The sequence below is a fragment of the Haemaphysalis longicornis genome, unplaced genomic scaffold (genome assembly GCF_048455015.1).
Source record: "Haemaphysalis longicornis isolate Haplotype H1 unplaced genomic scaffold, Haemaphysalis longicornis Haplotype H1 scaffold_1, whole genome shotgun sequence".
NCBI classification, from domain to species: Eukaryota; Metazoa; Arthropoda; class Arachnida; order Ixodida; family Ixodidae; genus Haemaphysalis; species Haemaphysalis longicornis.
The window spans coordinates 322,049,108-322,061,253 of NW_027526203.1; positions in this window are offsets into that span (position 1 = coordinate 322,049,108).

Consider the following 12,146-nt stretch of genomic DNA (forward strand, 5'->3'; position numbering starts at 1 on the left):
ACTAATGCGCCATGATACCTTTCTTCTTCCATGGCCTCCAACTGGGCTTTCAGTGATTTAATGTCCTCTTTAAAAAGCCCTGGTGATTCGCACTCCAATTCTGTAAGCTTTTTTAAATTTTCACGAATCACCTTTTCGTTTTTCATTTTATTATTTCTGAGGACACTAGACCTTTCTAGTGCCGTTATCTTAACGTTCTGCTTGAACATTTCCCACTGGAAAGTCAAGCTTGTCTCACTCCCATCTATTTTTTCCATCATCCCTTTTACATCTGCTACAAATTGTTCATCCTGTACTAGCTTACTATTCATCTTCCACAAATCCCAGTTAAACTTTGACGCTTTCTTCTCGGGCCTGCCGAGTGCAAACGAAACAAGGCAATGATCGCTAAAGGATATAGGAAGGACAGCGTACTGGCAGCACTCAGGCACAAGTTCTAGCGAGACGTATGCTCTATCCAGCCGGGCATGGCTGGCACCCTGGAAGTGTGTAAACTGCACCTGATGTGCGCCACTAATTAAGTTCCCCACATCCTCCAAGCCAAAATCAGCCATAATTTCATCCAGTACTACAGTACTTCCGTCACGAAAGGGGGTGGTGCTCGATTTATCGCGAGCGGCACACACACAATTGAAATCTCCCAGCACAATAAGAGCACGTTCTGTGCCGAGCCAAGCGCGACACTCTTCAAAAAACCCTTTTCGTTCATCGACCCTTATCGACGCATACACGCAAATGACCCGCCATTCTTTCGACGCAAAAACAAGATCACACACCACCATCCGCCCCCTCGTATCGGATGTGACGGCTTGAACCGCCGCCCCAATACTCTGGCGAATTAGCAAGAGGCACCCAGCTGAGAAGCCCACTGCATGGCTTACACAAACTTGATAACGTGCACAAAAACTACGTACCATGCGCTCAGTATTTTCTTCGCTTTCAACTTTCGTTTCTTGCAAAGCCACTATATCAAGGTCTTGCTCATTTATAATACGGTACAGCTGACTTTGTCGCTTGCGGTCGGCTAATCCACGCACGTTGAGAGTGGCAACACGCAAGGTTAAGTGGGGTGTGACGGAAGACATTTTGCTCCTAAATGAAGAATATATTCAACTTACGGCGTTCACACACACACCCACACACACACACACACACACACACACACACACGCAACCACACGCAAAAAAAGAAAACCTTCGACTTATAAGATACTCAAAACGGAAAAAAACCCCTCCCTCCCTCTGCCCTAAACACCCAAAAAAGAAAAACCCAGCGAGCCGACGACCTTCGCTAGAGCATAACCTGAACTTTTTTGCTTTAAGTGACACAAAGACTTTCCAACGGCATCTTAGCAGTCCGAAAAAAGTGGTGACAAGTAGCGTGTTCTTACGGGCTCTTTGATGCCTCTGGTCCTCTGTCGTAGGGCGTGCTCGGCTTCGGCTTGAAGCTCGAGCGCCTCGACGAAGTCCCCATTGCAGACACCTTCACAGGTCCAGATCCGTCCCCACCTCCCTGCACCCCCACTTTCTCCTGGCGTGGCCTTTTCGGCAAAGCTTGGTCGTCGTCGTCTCCATTTGAGAAGTCCGCTCTCTGAAGGGGAAGGAAATTTTCTGCACCGGGCACCTTGTCCTCGACGTTCACCGGGTCTCCACCTTCGGCATCAGCCGTCTGGGTGTCTCTCTGCTCGTGTTGCACGGCACTGGCCAAGGCGGGAAACTCGACCAGGGCCTCCACTTTTTTATCAGAGTTCTCCTTTTGTTGCGGTGCAGCTGCCACCCCAGGGACGTTGCCGCCCCCTGCTGCCACCTCCTCTGTCTCCCCCTCGTCCATAATATACTCGGTCTGTTCCGGGTCTCCTCGCGGTCCGACCACCTTCGCGTACGTTCGCACGCACTCACTCGCTTCATGCCCGAAACGGTGGCAGAGTGTGCAGCGCGGCACCTTACAGTCTCGCCTCATGTGCCCCGTGCCGGAGCAGCGCAGGCACTGCGGGGCCCTGCCAGGTACGACAACGAGCGCCTGCTCACCTGCAACACGGAGCTGGTGCGGCAAATCGTCCGCTCTCACGCCCGAGTTCAGCCTGAGCGTCACCGACCGCGTCGTCGAGCCTTTGTCCTGCACGCCCCTGACGCGCCAGCGCTCCCGGGACACGTCAATGACTCGGCCGTACGGTGCCAACGCCGCGCGAACGTCGTCGTCCGGAACATTGTGAAGGAGCCAGTGTATCTTGAGGCGCACGTCTTGATTTGCGGGGTCGATGACGATACACCGGCGCTCCTTGACCCTGACGTCGTCGCACGAGAGCATCCTCTTAACCCCGGCGTCGTCCTTGAAGGTGACGGCCCACACATGATTCATCTGATACGCCCCCAAGGCAACCACCTCGGGGAGCAGCGTCAGATGAGCCAACATGTCCCAGAATTCTTCCACTCGATAAGGCCGAGCACGTACGTCAGCATGAATAAAAACTGTGTTCAAAACACATCGTCCTGTCGGTAACGTAGGCAGCGAAACTGGGTAATCGTCAGCGTCCTGTTCAAAAAGCCTGTTTCCGCGACCGGTCATGGTCGCACTAACCGCTCCAGCGGAGCCAAGCATCCTGCGGCCGCTCACGAGCGTAACCGGAAGCAGCCCACTGGGCTGTGAACGTGAGTTAGTGCCCGAGAGTCAAACGGCTTAGTCTCTCGCCTGTAACTGTGCGGAGTACCTTAGGACCTCCCAATGTCCGTCCGCGCCCATCCGTGCGCACGCCACCATCAAACGAAAATCAAGTGAAATTAGATTTCAGCCGTGAGTTGCAGATTCATTTAGGGAATAATCAAGGTGCTACTCACGGCTCAAATCGAATGACGGTTGGGGCGCAAATGGGATGTCACTCGGTGCGCAACTTGGATGTCATTTCGAGTCCCCGTACTCCGCACCCTCGCCATCATCCACGCAGTGGAGATGCTGCCACTTTTTCTCTTCTGTGTCACTGGCTTTTTCGGGTGTAGCAGAAAAGAACCCATTCCCATTTGAACCCATACCGTTTATACCCATTCCCGAAACACCCTTCCCATTTAACCTATCCCGTGTGCACTCGTTCCCGAGACGACCTTCCCGTTTGAGCGCGTCCTGTTTCAACCCGTGCCTGAAAGGCGCTTCCCGTTTCAATCCATTCCCAAACACGTTTCCCGTTTGAACCCTCATCGCTTCAAACCGATGCGATTTCTTAAAATATATGCGTTGCCGTTTTTGAAACTGTTCCTCAAAATGTGCATCCACGGAACAGGCCACGTACTACTGTAAATCCGCTTGACTTCTCAGTATCAATCTGCCACGAATTGAGCATACGGCGCATAGTTGCGGCCGCTAAACGTTTGTAAATGCCTGAGGCTGATATTGTGCTCTTCAAGCAGAATTTTCGCCTTACAACGCGTAGTAGAAGACATTGAGTAGGGGTATGCCTCGGGTTTTCCTGCAGCTGGTGGCCGTAGGTCGGCTGAAGTGAACAGCTCCTCGTGCATTATTTGTTTAGACAGCAACTTTGTATTCGTCTTCCAGAGACGAATACGTCTTAGATGTTTTTGAGAGAGCTTATCTTCACTTTTATTTTTTATATCCAGATATGGTTATGAATAGCCAAATACGTTCAGGTATTTAATCATTTTATAGATTTCCTGTGTTTCTTCTCGCCAGTGGTGTACATTCGCGCTACTATAAAGATTAAATGTGATAACTCCACAAATTATGTATTTTTATGCATATTTAGTGCGTTACCCGGTTGGTCCGTTTTTGTGATTTTTTATTCATGTTTTCTTAGCTCTTTTCTGGAGTTTTTATTTTTTTTCCTCGTTTTTATGCCGGAGTAATATAAAATGCCTCTTCTTAGTTTCGTTAGTTCACAATTATTATTTTCATTTTTTATTTCTCCTTTTTAATTGTTTCACTAATTACGTCCACTTACGATATAATAATGATTTAACGTGTCAACTCGCCAATTATATCAATTTTTGTGCACATTCAGGGCGTTACACGGTTAGGGCTGTAAGCGAACACCACAAAGTCTGAGAATGCTACACATTAAAAACAAAAGGCTACTTAACTGTATCAGGAGGGAGGGTGACGAAGTCACCACGGAGACAGGAACTGAAAACGTGTCTGTCAAAGGGCAAGGGGTCAGGAGGCCCTGCTGTCTATCGAAGGAAGCGAAAGGACGGGGAGAGCCATGGTCTCGACGTATTTCCGAGTGTTCTTTCTTGACCAGGTGCTCCATCATAAGCAGAGCAGCCTCTCTTTCTCATCTCTTTTCATCCAAGTCAAGAACACCTGCCAGCCAGAAGCGAAAGCCACTCCGTACCGCAGTAATAAAAGCCCAGAAACGCTCTTTGATTTCGTGCTGTCATTTTTCTAACACCTGCTTGCCCGAAATGAGAGCATCTCGGCCTGCCTTGTTACCACTGCCGCAGCTTATGCTTGTTTAAAAGAAACTGCCATTGCATTTCTCGTTTGTTTGACCTATGTGTGAAATCATTAGAGCTTATTCCTAATGGCGGTCCTAAGAAATGAAACAAACGCCCTGCAACAAAAGTGTGTTCCCCAAAGCATTAAGAAAACAATTGCAAAGAACGAACAGCAGCGTCAAAATAAAGAAGGATATAAACGAATGAGCAGTAAAACCAGCATCTCCCGCTCCCTGCCCACCGAGCCCATAGCATTCCTTACCGAGTACTCCCCCTGCTCCCCCCCTCCCCCCCAATGCGAACTGTGTAGTGACCTTAATAATGCATTCCTACAATAAATTCGTCATCGCCAGATTTAATGCAGTCAATCCTTGTGTTAGCGTCAATTGAGATAGTTGTCGAAAGTAATTTACAAAGAAAACGAAAAAAGAAAAATTCAACATTTTAAAAATGAGTTAACGAAATAAAAAACGTCTATCCTATTCCTAAACACTGCGTCCGCAAAACGAAGAGAAACAATAAGAAAGCCCCTCGAAAGGAACTCCGAAACACAAATAAAAAATGTTGCAATGCACGAAATACATAAATGGGGAAGTTAAGGCGCTTAATCCCTATTAAACTGTACATGTATATAGTTGGCGAAAAGAACAAGAGAAAAAATATATAGCAATAAAATAACCCAGCGTGCATGGCCTCCCATAGACAAATTTGGCTATAAGAAACACACATGAAGACAAGTCTCGAAAGAACGCTTGCGCATTAGTAGACAAGTCTCTTAATTTCTGAAAATTTTGTTTGTTATTTGGAAATGGGGAGGGGGGGGGGGGGGTTGGTGCACTCGCCGGCGCTTAACGTAATTGTCACTGATCTGTAAGAGGGTGGTGAACAAGGCAAGCTGGTACGGCGTCCTCTTGACAACAGCTAGCGCTGCCAAAACGTTATTGGCATGCTTTTGGGAAAGCGAGCTCATTCGCACGCCTTACTCCCAGTCACCCGAGTCGAGTCGGGTAGGTTATTCCGGGGAGTGGTTAAACTGGAAAACGGAAAACACTAAACAGAAGGGTCGTTTTGTACCGGGTCGAAACGGGAGAGATCAAACGAGAAGGCTGAAATGGGAATGGGTTGAAATGGGAAGAGGCGAAGTAGGCAAAAGCGAAACGGCGAAGTTGTATTGCGTCGGGTTGAAACGTGAGAAAACAAGCGGGAAATTTGAAATGGGAATGGGTTCAAATTGGAGCCATCTGCTTCTTCTGCTCCTTTTTTTCATGGTATATCCATTATTATTTCCTTGGTTCAGTGGGCCGTCCTGAGATTTATTTCAAAATGCTTAATATGTTCCTATAATTCGGAGCCATAGGTTATCACCCTGAGTATACGTATTGGTTATACACTTTTCTTTTTAGTCGCAGAGGTAGCCTCTTGTTCATTACTTTAGAGAGTTGGCCGAGTGCTATCCAGTAAATTGTAATTCTAGGACTGATTTCCACCTCATGGGTAAGATCGGCCCGAGCCTCTTGCCAAAAAAAAAAAAAGAATTTTCCAGCCACCCCTTTTCGTAGGGGCGATTTCTCGTACAAGCCGGGTCAACTTCTCAACCGTCGTAGTCCCGCTTCCCGCACAGAGGCCGAGCGCCAGGCCGGGAAGTCCCTTGTACCTATTTTACCGGTAGGTGTCCGGTGCCACCAAAGCACACGTATGAACATTTTGACTTCCGCAGTCACGATGGACGCTCAAGTCGGTAACCGCCTGTGGCAGGACCTGCCGCCAGACTCTTTAGCTTTCCTGCAATGCGATGTGGTAGACGGCCAGGGGCCCCACCAGATGGACAAGTGTGTGAGGCCCCTCGATTCGATCGATTCGATGGTGGTTTATTTATCACAAAAAAAAAACATACAAAGGGTATATACAGGAGGAGGTCCCGAAGTCAATGACTGCAGGGGGACCTCCTCGCAAGGGTAAAGGCAGATTTCCAGGCGTTAACCCCCTTTCGGGGGTCCGCACCGGATCAGGGACCGCTGTACACATTAAAGAAACCAGTGGGTGCCCGGCGCTATACTCACCCACCTATACTAGAATTTCATTGCCTAGTCTGAAAAGCGCGTTTGATGGTTGCGTGGGTTGATATACTAGCTCTCCGTTTTATGTGCCTGCGTATAATATACTGTTGCCAGGGTTTCCAGGTACTCAGAACAAAAGTCGACGGAAAATTGGCCAAAGTAGCCGGGAAAGTCGCCACCTTGATCTCGACGTCGGAGAAGTAGCCAGAAAAAGAGCCATTTCGAGCAAAGCGATGATAGTAATTTCGTTTTGGTGACCTGCGTAGAATAACGCATAAATTTTGAGAAGCAGCAAAACTGGATCACAGATATGATTCATTTGCAACGGACCGGAAGAACAATAGTTGTTCATTATTATCGGCCAAGAAAGATAAAAAAAAACTAAGTTTACCTAAAGTATTCAAAGACTGAATCATCATCTAGCGTCTGTTTGCTGCAGACCAGTTCCACCTGTTTCGCTGCCTCCTAGCTTACATTAGCACGGTATGCCAACGCCTAGTATAAACCATCATATACGCTTCCCACACCTATGCATTGAATCTCCAGCACCCGTGAACGGCCCATACATCACATGTTGAACTGACGACGTTGCTTAAAGTGTTCGGCGCGATTCTTCAGGCAGGGGACCGATATAAAAAAAAAAACTACGCAACAAGTTTCGCATTGTGCTGTTAAGTGGTGGTCTACATTAATGTGTTTTCAGTGACGATTACTCCTTAGGCCATAATCTCAACCTTGCCATGTCGTCCCCATTTTCTTGTTCTGATTGCCTTTCAGTTTCATCTTGACTCCTGGAACGTACTGAACTACCCAATAAGGCTCTTTTTCTTGAATGTAAAGTGTCGGAAGAACCCGGGGACATACAAGTGATTATAAGCACTCAAAGGAGCAAAAAACTTGCCAATTCGCCACACTAAATTCCAGTCCCCACGATTCTATAAAAGTCGCCAGTTTGGCGACAAATCGCCAAACCTGGCAATTTTGACCGTCGCTGACATCACGAAACATCCGAAGCAGCTGGATGATTGAAATTTCTGCTTTGAGAGGTAAATTCTGCAGCACAATGAAGCAGCGTTTGCTGCTGAACAACCGCTGAGGGTACTGTAAAACACAAAGTCATTTCAATAAAACAAAGTTGCGTGTTGTGTTCATGACACCTTTAACGACAGACGTGCAGTCATTAGTCCTTTGTAGATGGAGGCGAAAGGCAAAAACGTCTGTGTGTCGAGATTTCGGCGCCCGTTAATGATCCTACCCGGTAAAAATTTTTCGAGAGCTTCTACGGCGCCCCATAGCCCAGGGGCAGTTTCGGAACGTTAAACCCTCACAAATCTCAGAAACATTTACTCACTAGTGATGCCCTGGCTTGAACTAATGCTCCTTACAGCTATGATGTCACATCTAGCTCTAGTAGCGTCAAATCACAACGCATGATTTTAAGGGGCGTGCAGTGAGTCAGTGGTGCGGGCGGGAAAAGTGAATCGTGCCACCAAAATGAGTGCGAACGAAAAGAGGAGGATCCTGAACGCCTCGTGATCGGTGCTATCAACCGCCACCTACACAGCCAGGTTCCCTTGTAATTGCCTTCTCCTCGTAGCTGTGGCCGCGCGAGGAGTTCGCTGATAATCTCCAATGTTGAAGACGGAACATTCTTGTGTCAGAGAGGTTACATCTATTCAGAATGGTACCTGGATGGCGGGCCGGAGTCTATTTTTCGTTCTATCTTCCTTCGTTCCCCAAAATAGACGATTTTATGGAGGACAGGAGCAATTCCCTTAGATTGGTAACCAATCGCAGTATACACACAAATGCCGCGATCGCCGGTTGGTAATACTGACTGTTTCAATCAGTCAGACGCGCACAGCCCAGAAAAATCGCTGTCTTTGCCAGAACTGATATTACTTACATTTACCATCCTACGTGAACTTACAGGGGTAATGGCTACGTCTGCCTCACCCTCACAAATGACAAGCCCGCCTTTGCACAGGGGGGTGCGTACATATACCCGACATTTCAATATCATCGCTAACGGCAGCAGGACATATTAATCATAGCCACTGCTCCGAAGGTAGTCGCGGGGGATTTTGTTGCTTCAGTGGCTTCAGCAAAAAAAATTAACAATAAAAGTGACGAAAACCAGGATGAGAGCATCGTGTTGCCTAGCAACCAACAACGCCACAGCTGGCGCAACACCGGCTTTACGTAACCTCGATGCGACTCCAGGAACGCTGCGCATGCGTCGAGCACGTACGCGCCGCCGCTGCGCCCCAGCTGTCGTCATGCACTACCGTGCATGTGAGGGTTACCATGAGGAACATGAAGATATCGATGCCTATGACGATGACTACAACTAGCACTGTGCACAGTGACGATGGAACGTGTAAAGAAACAATTTCAAACTTCTACAAATGCTCGGTGGTGTGTACTTCAGTGTTCAGTAGAACGAAGTCCCGCACCTTCAGGTTTAAGCCTTGTGCGACTTAGTGCAAGCTTCGCCAGTTTTTTTACCTTGGATAACCTACGGCAACAGCAGAGATTCTTTGTTCTACCCTGCAAACATATGCTATGCAAAACTGGAAGGCCAGTGAAGCTGTGCAGTAGCACTGCTCTTGTTTACGAAAACATGAAATTGAATATTAAACACATAATTGATGCGTGCTAATGGCAGTAACAATAACCTTGTGGTCCCTGTGGTGCGCCACAGTTGGTCCAGCCACAACTGCAGCTGAATTTCTTACCAAAGTTAAACTTGTACACGTTCTGTTCCGCTTTGTTGCTGACTGGGCTCGCAATACAGCACCCCAAAGTTGTCCCTCGCAAGCAAAATAACCCATATATTGTCGGTTTTAGAAACGTATACACTGCAGTTGTTAGCTATAATGACAGGTATGTGGCGATCTTGGTTCACGCGTGGAAATTGGTTTAGAAGGAAGTTTTTAACCTCCGTTTTGGTCAATCCCGACAAGTTTATGTTGCATAAGGTAAGCTTAGTCAGGATATTCTTTGTCAATCCTCACGTGGGCGTATGCGCACGAGGCTCAGTATTTGTGTCATGGACGAACACAAAAAATATCACTGTGTGAGGGGCATACAACTTGTCCGTTAAAACTTATATTAGCGCTAATACATCGTTGGTCCAGAGCGCGCGACCTCGAAATGAAAAGAGCCGCAGTGGATTGCTACACATTAGTTCAACGTGCGCGGGAATCTTGGACAGGCAGTCACTGCAAATTTCAACTTTGCAAAAAAAAAAGAAATAATAACACCCGCGATTTGGACTGCCTAATGCATATACTCAGCGGCGCAGTCACCGAGCCACCGCTGTGGGTAGAACAAATAAAGCAAAACTACTTTGAATTGGCAGCATGGAGATGTTAGTTCAGAAACAGTTGATAATAAATAAGACATTCGAAACGCGTTTTTTGTTTTCTAAGATATCCTTTCAAAGTAGGTTTTATTGAGGTGTGGCACCATGTTTAGAAGCGGCAGAGGCGTTCCACTGCGACGAAATTAAAACACACGCTATCACGCAGCGCGAAAGAAAATAAATACAAGAAAAAGTAAAAAGTGACCATCTCTCTTTATTTCTTCCACTAAGTCTGGTCATTTTTATTTCTTCATTTTTTTTCTTCCACTAAGTCTGGCAAATTGAACTGCACTGCGCTGTCTGTGCAGTTCAATTTTTAACAGTAACGGACTGTAAAAAGCCCTATAAACTAACCTGAACTAGTACAGGAGCTATGCACAAGCGTGAATACCTCTCGTATAAGTTTTGAGTCTTGTACAGCCGGAAGCTCCCCAGAAAAGCTTTCATTTTGATCAAAATACCAAACGGTCCCTCCACTGCCCGGAGGTCTGCTCCCGCCAAACGATGATTTCGGCGCTGTCGTCCATGCGGGCCATAAAGTGGTTCCACAGTCATCAGGTTTAATCAAGACAGAGTGCATTAGACACCACAACGAAAAATTCGCCGCCGAGAAATAAGGTAAATTTGCATCGTGATCCTGCATTCACCGACGATGTGGGTTGTTTTGTACATTACTGACAGTCTATGGCAGGAAATTAAAGTTGAGAGTAGTCTGCCCGGAGCACCGGGAGTCTTTTCTTAGGGTCCGTTGGCGTCGTAATCACCCCCGCCACGCTGCAGATTTTGCCGCACATAAGCTGCCGTTACCACCAGCTCGACGCGCTGCGGGCTCTGTCCTCTAGCATTCTAACCCACTGCGATGTTTGCATTGTATACTGGGCGTGGGGCTCTGTTCCCCACATGCGAATACCGCACGTGACGCTTTCCCACGGGAGCGGTCTACGCAGTTTCCGTAACCGCAAGCCGCGCCGCTGCTCCTGGCTTGGAAGCGATCATTTGAAACAATAATTCTTGCTTTCCGCTTTGTGTTCCCCCCGCGGGAAAATTTGCGGTGAACCCTCTGGGCCACTCCTACCAATTCGAACGGAACGCCGGTGTTCAAGCAACTGCAACGACTGTGAATGCATGGGATGACGGTGGCCTGGAGGCTTCGGTCTGTGTTTTCTGCTAAGTTGTTACTGCTAGCAAGCACCGAATGAAACCGAGTTCGCAGCGACAACGCTAATCTGGCTTACCCCGCTACGAAGTCGACAGTACTTAGTTAGAACTTTCGGTGCATGACACGCCATGCCAACGATAGGGCTTTGTGTGTTAGAAAAGTGAAATTGGGAGTAACTTGGGGCCAGATTCCACGGCAGAGTTGATCTCGTGGATATCATGGCGGGTGCTGCAGCTTAATGCTTACGGATAGGAAACGAGCATCCCATGTCAGAAAGCTAACTGGGTTAGGAGACGTCGAATCTGAAATAATGAGGAAGGTGTGTCTTCTGCTGGGCATGTAATTCGCACATTGACAAGCGGCAAAGCATCGACGTAAAAGAGTGGCTGAGGAGAGGCGGTACCGGAAATACAGCAATACCATTAAAGGGACTCTGCGACACTTCTTACAAACCCTTTCGCTCTTTCCTTCGCGTCTGGAAGCATTGTAAAAGCTATAGTTATTGCCAGCACGGAGGGGCACTACGTGATTTCCTCGTCGCAGTAGAACCGCCTCCCGTTGCTGCTTTGCTTTTGTGGCGATTTTTTTTTCAAGTGACTACCGAATTCGTTTATCGCTGCAACTGAAAGGAAGGTAGCCAATAGCCGTTACACCACTCTAGTGACATCATTCGAGCGCTCAAAGAATGCCAATACCTTGGAAGAAAGAAAAATCTTTTGGGCAAGTTTTGAAAGTTATCTGATGTGCATATATCAGAAATTTTGGGACAGGTATTTTGTGACCCCGTATTCTATGTACTAAATGTGCTTATTGACTACGTTCTGAAAGCATTTAAGATTTAGAAAAAAATCGCGCCAATCCACCCCGTGAATTTGGTTGGAAAGCAAAGCTGTAAACGGCACTCATAACGATTACCCATGCAACGTCACTTAAATTCACTCACATCGCTCTACAAATAGCAAAACCAGAGAGAAGTGGAATGCACTTAACCACACCATTTATTACTCCAAAGAGATATTCTTGTTAAGGTTAAATCAATGCATGAAGCATGAACGTTGTTTGGTTGAGTTGTATTGGTGTAGAACAAGAGTGGAAATTTTTTTATAAAATTAAAGTAAGCT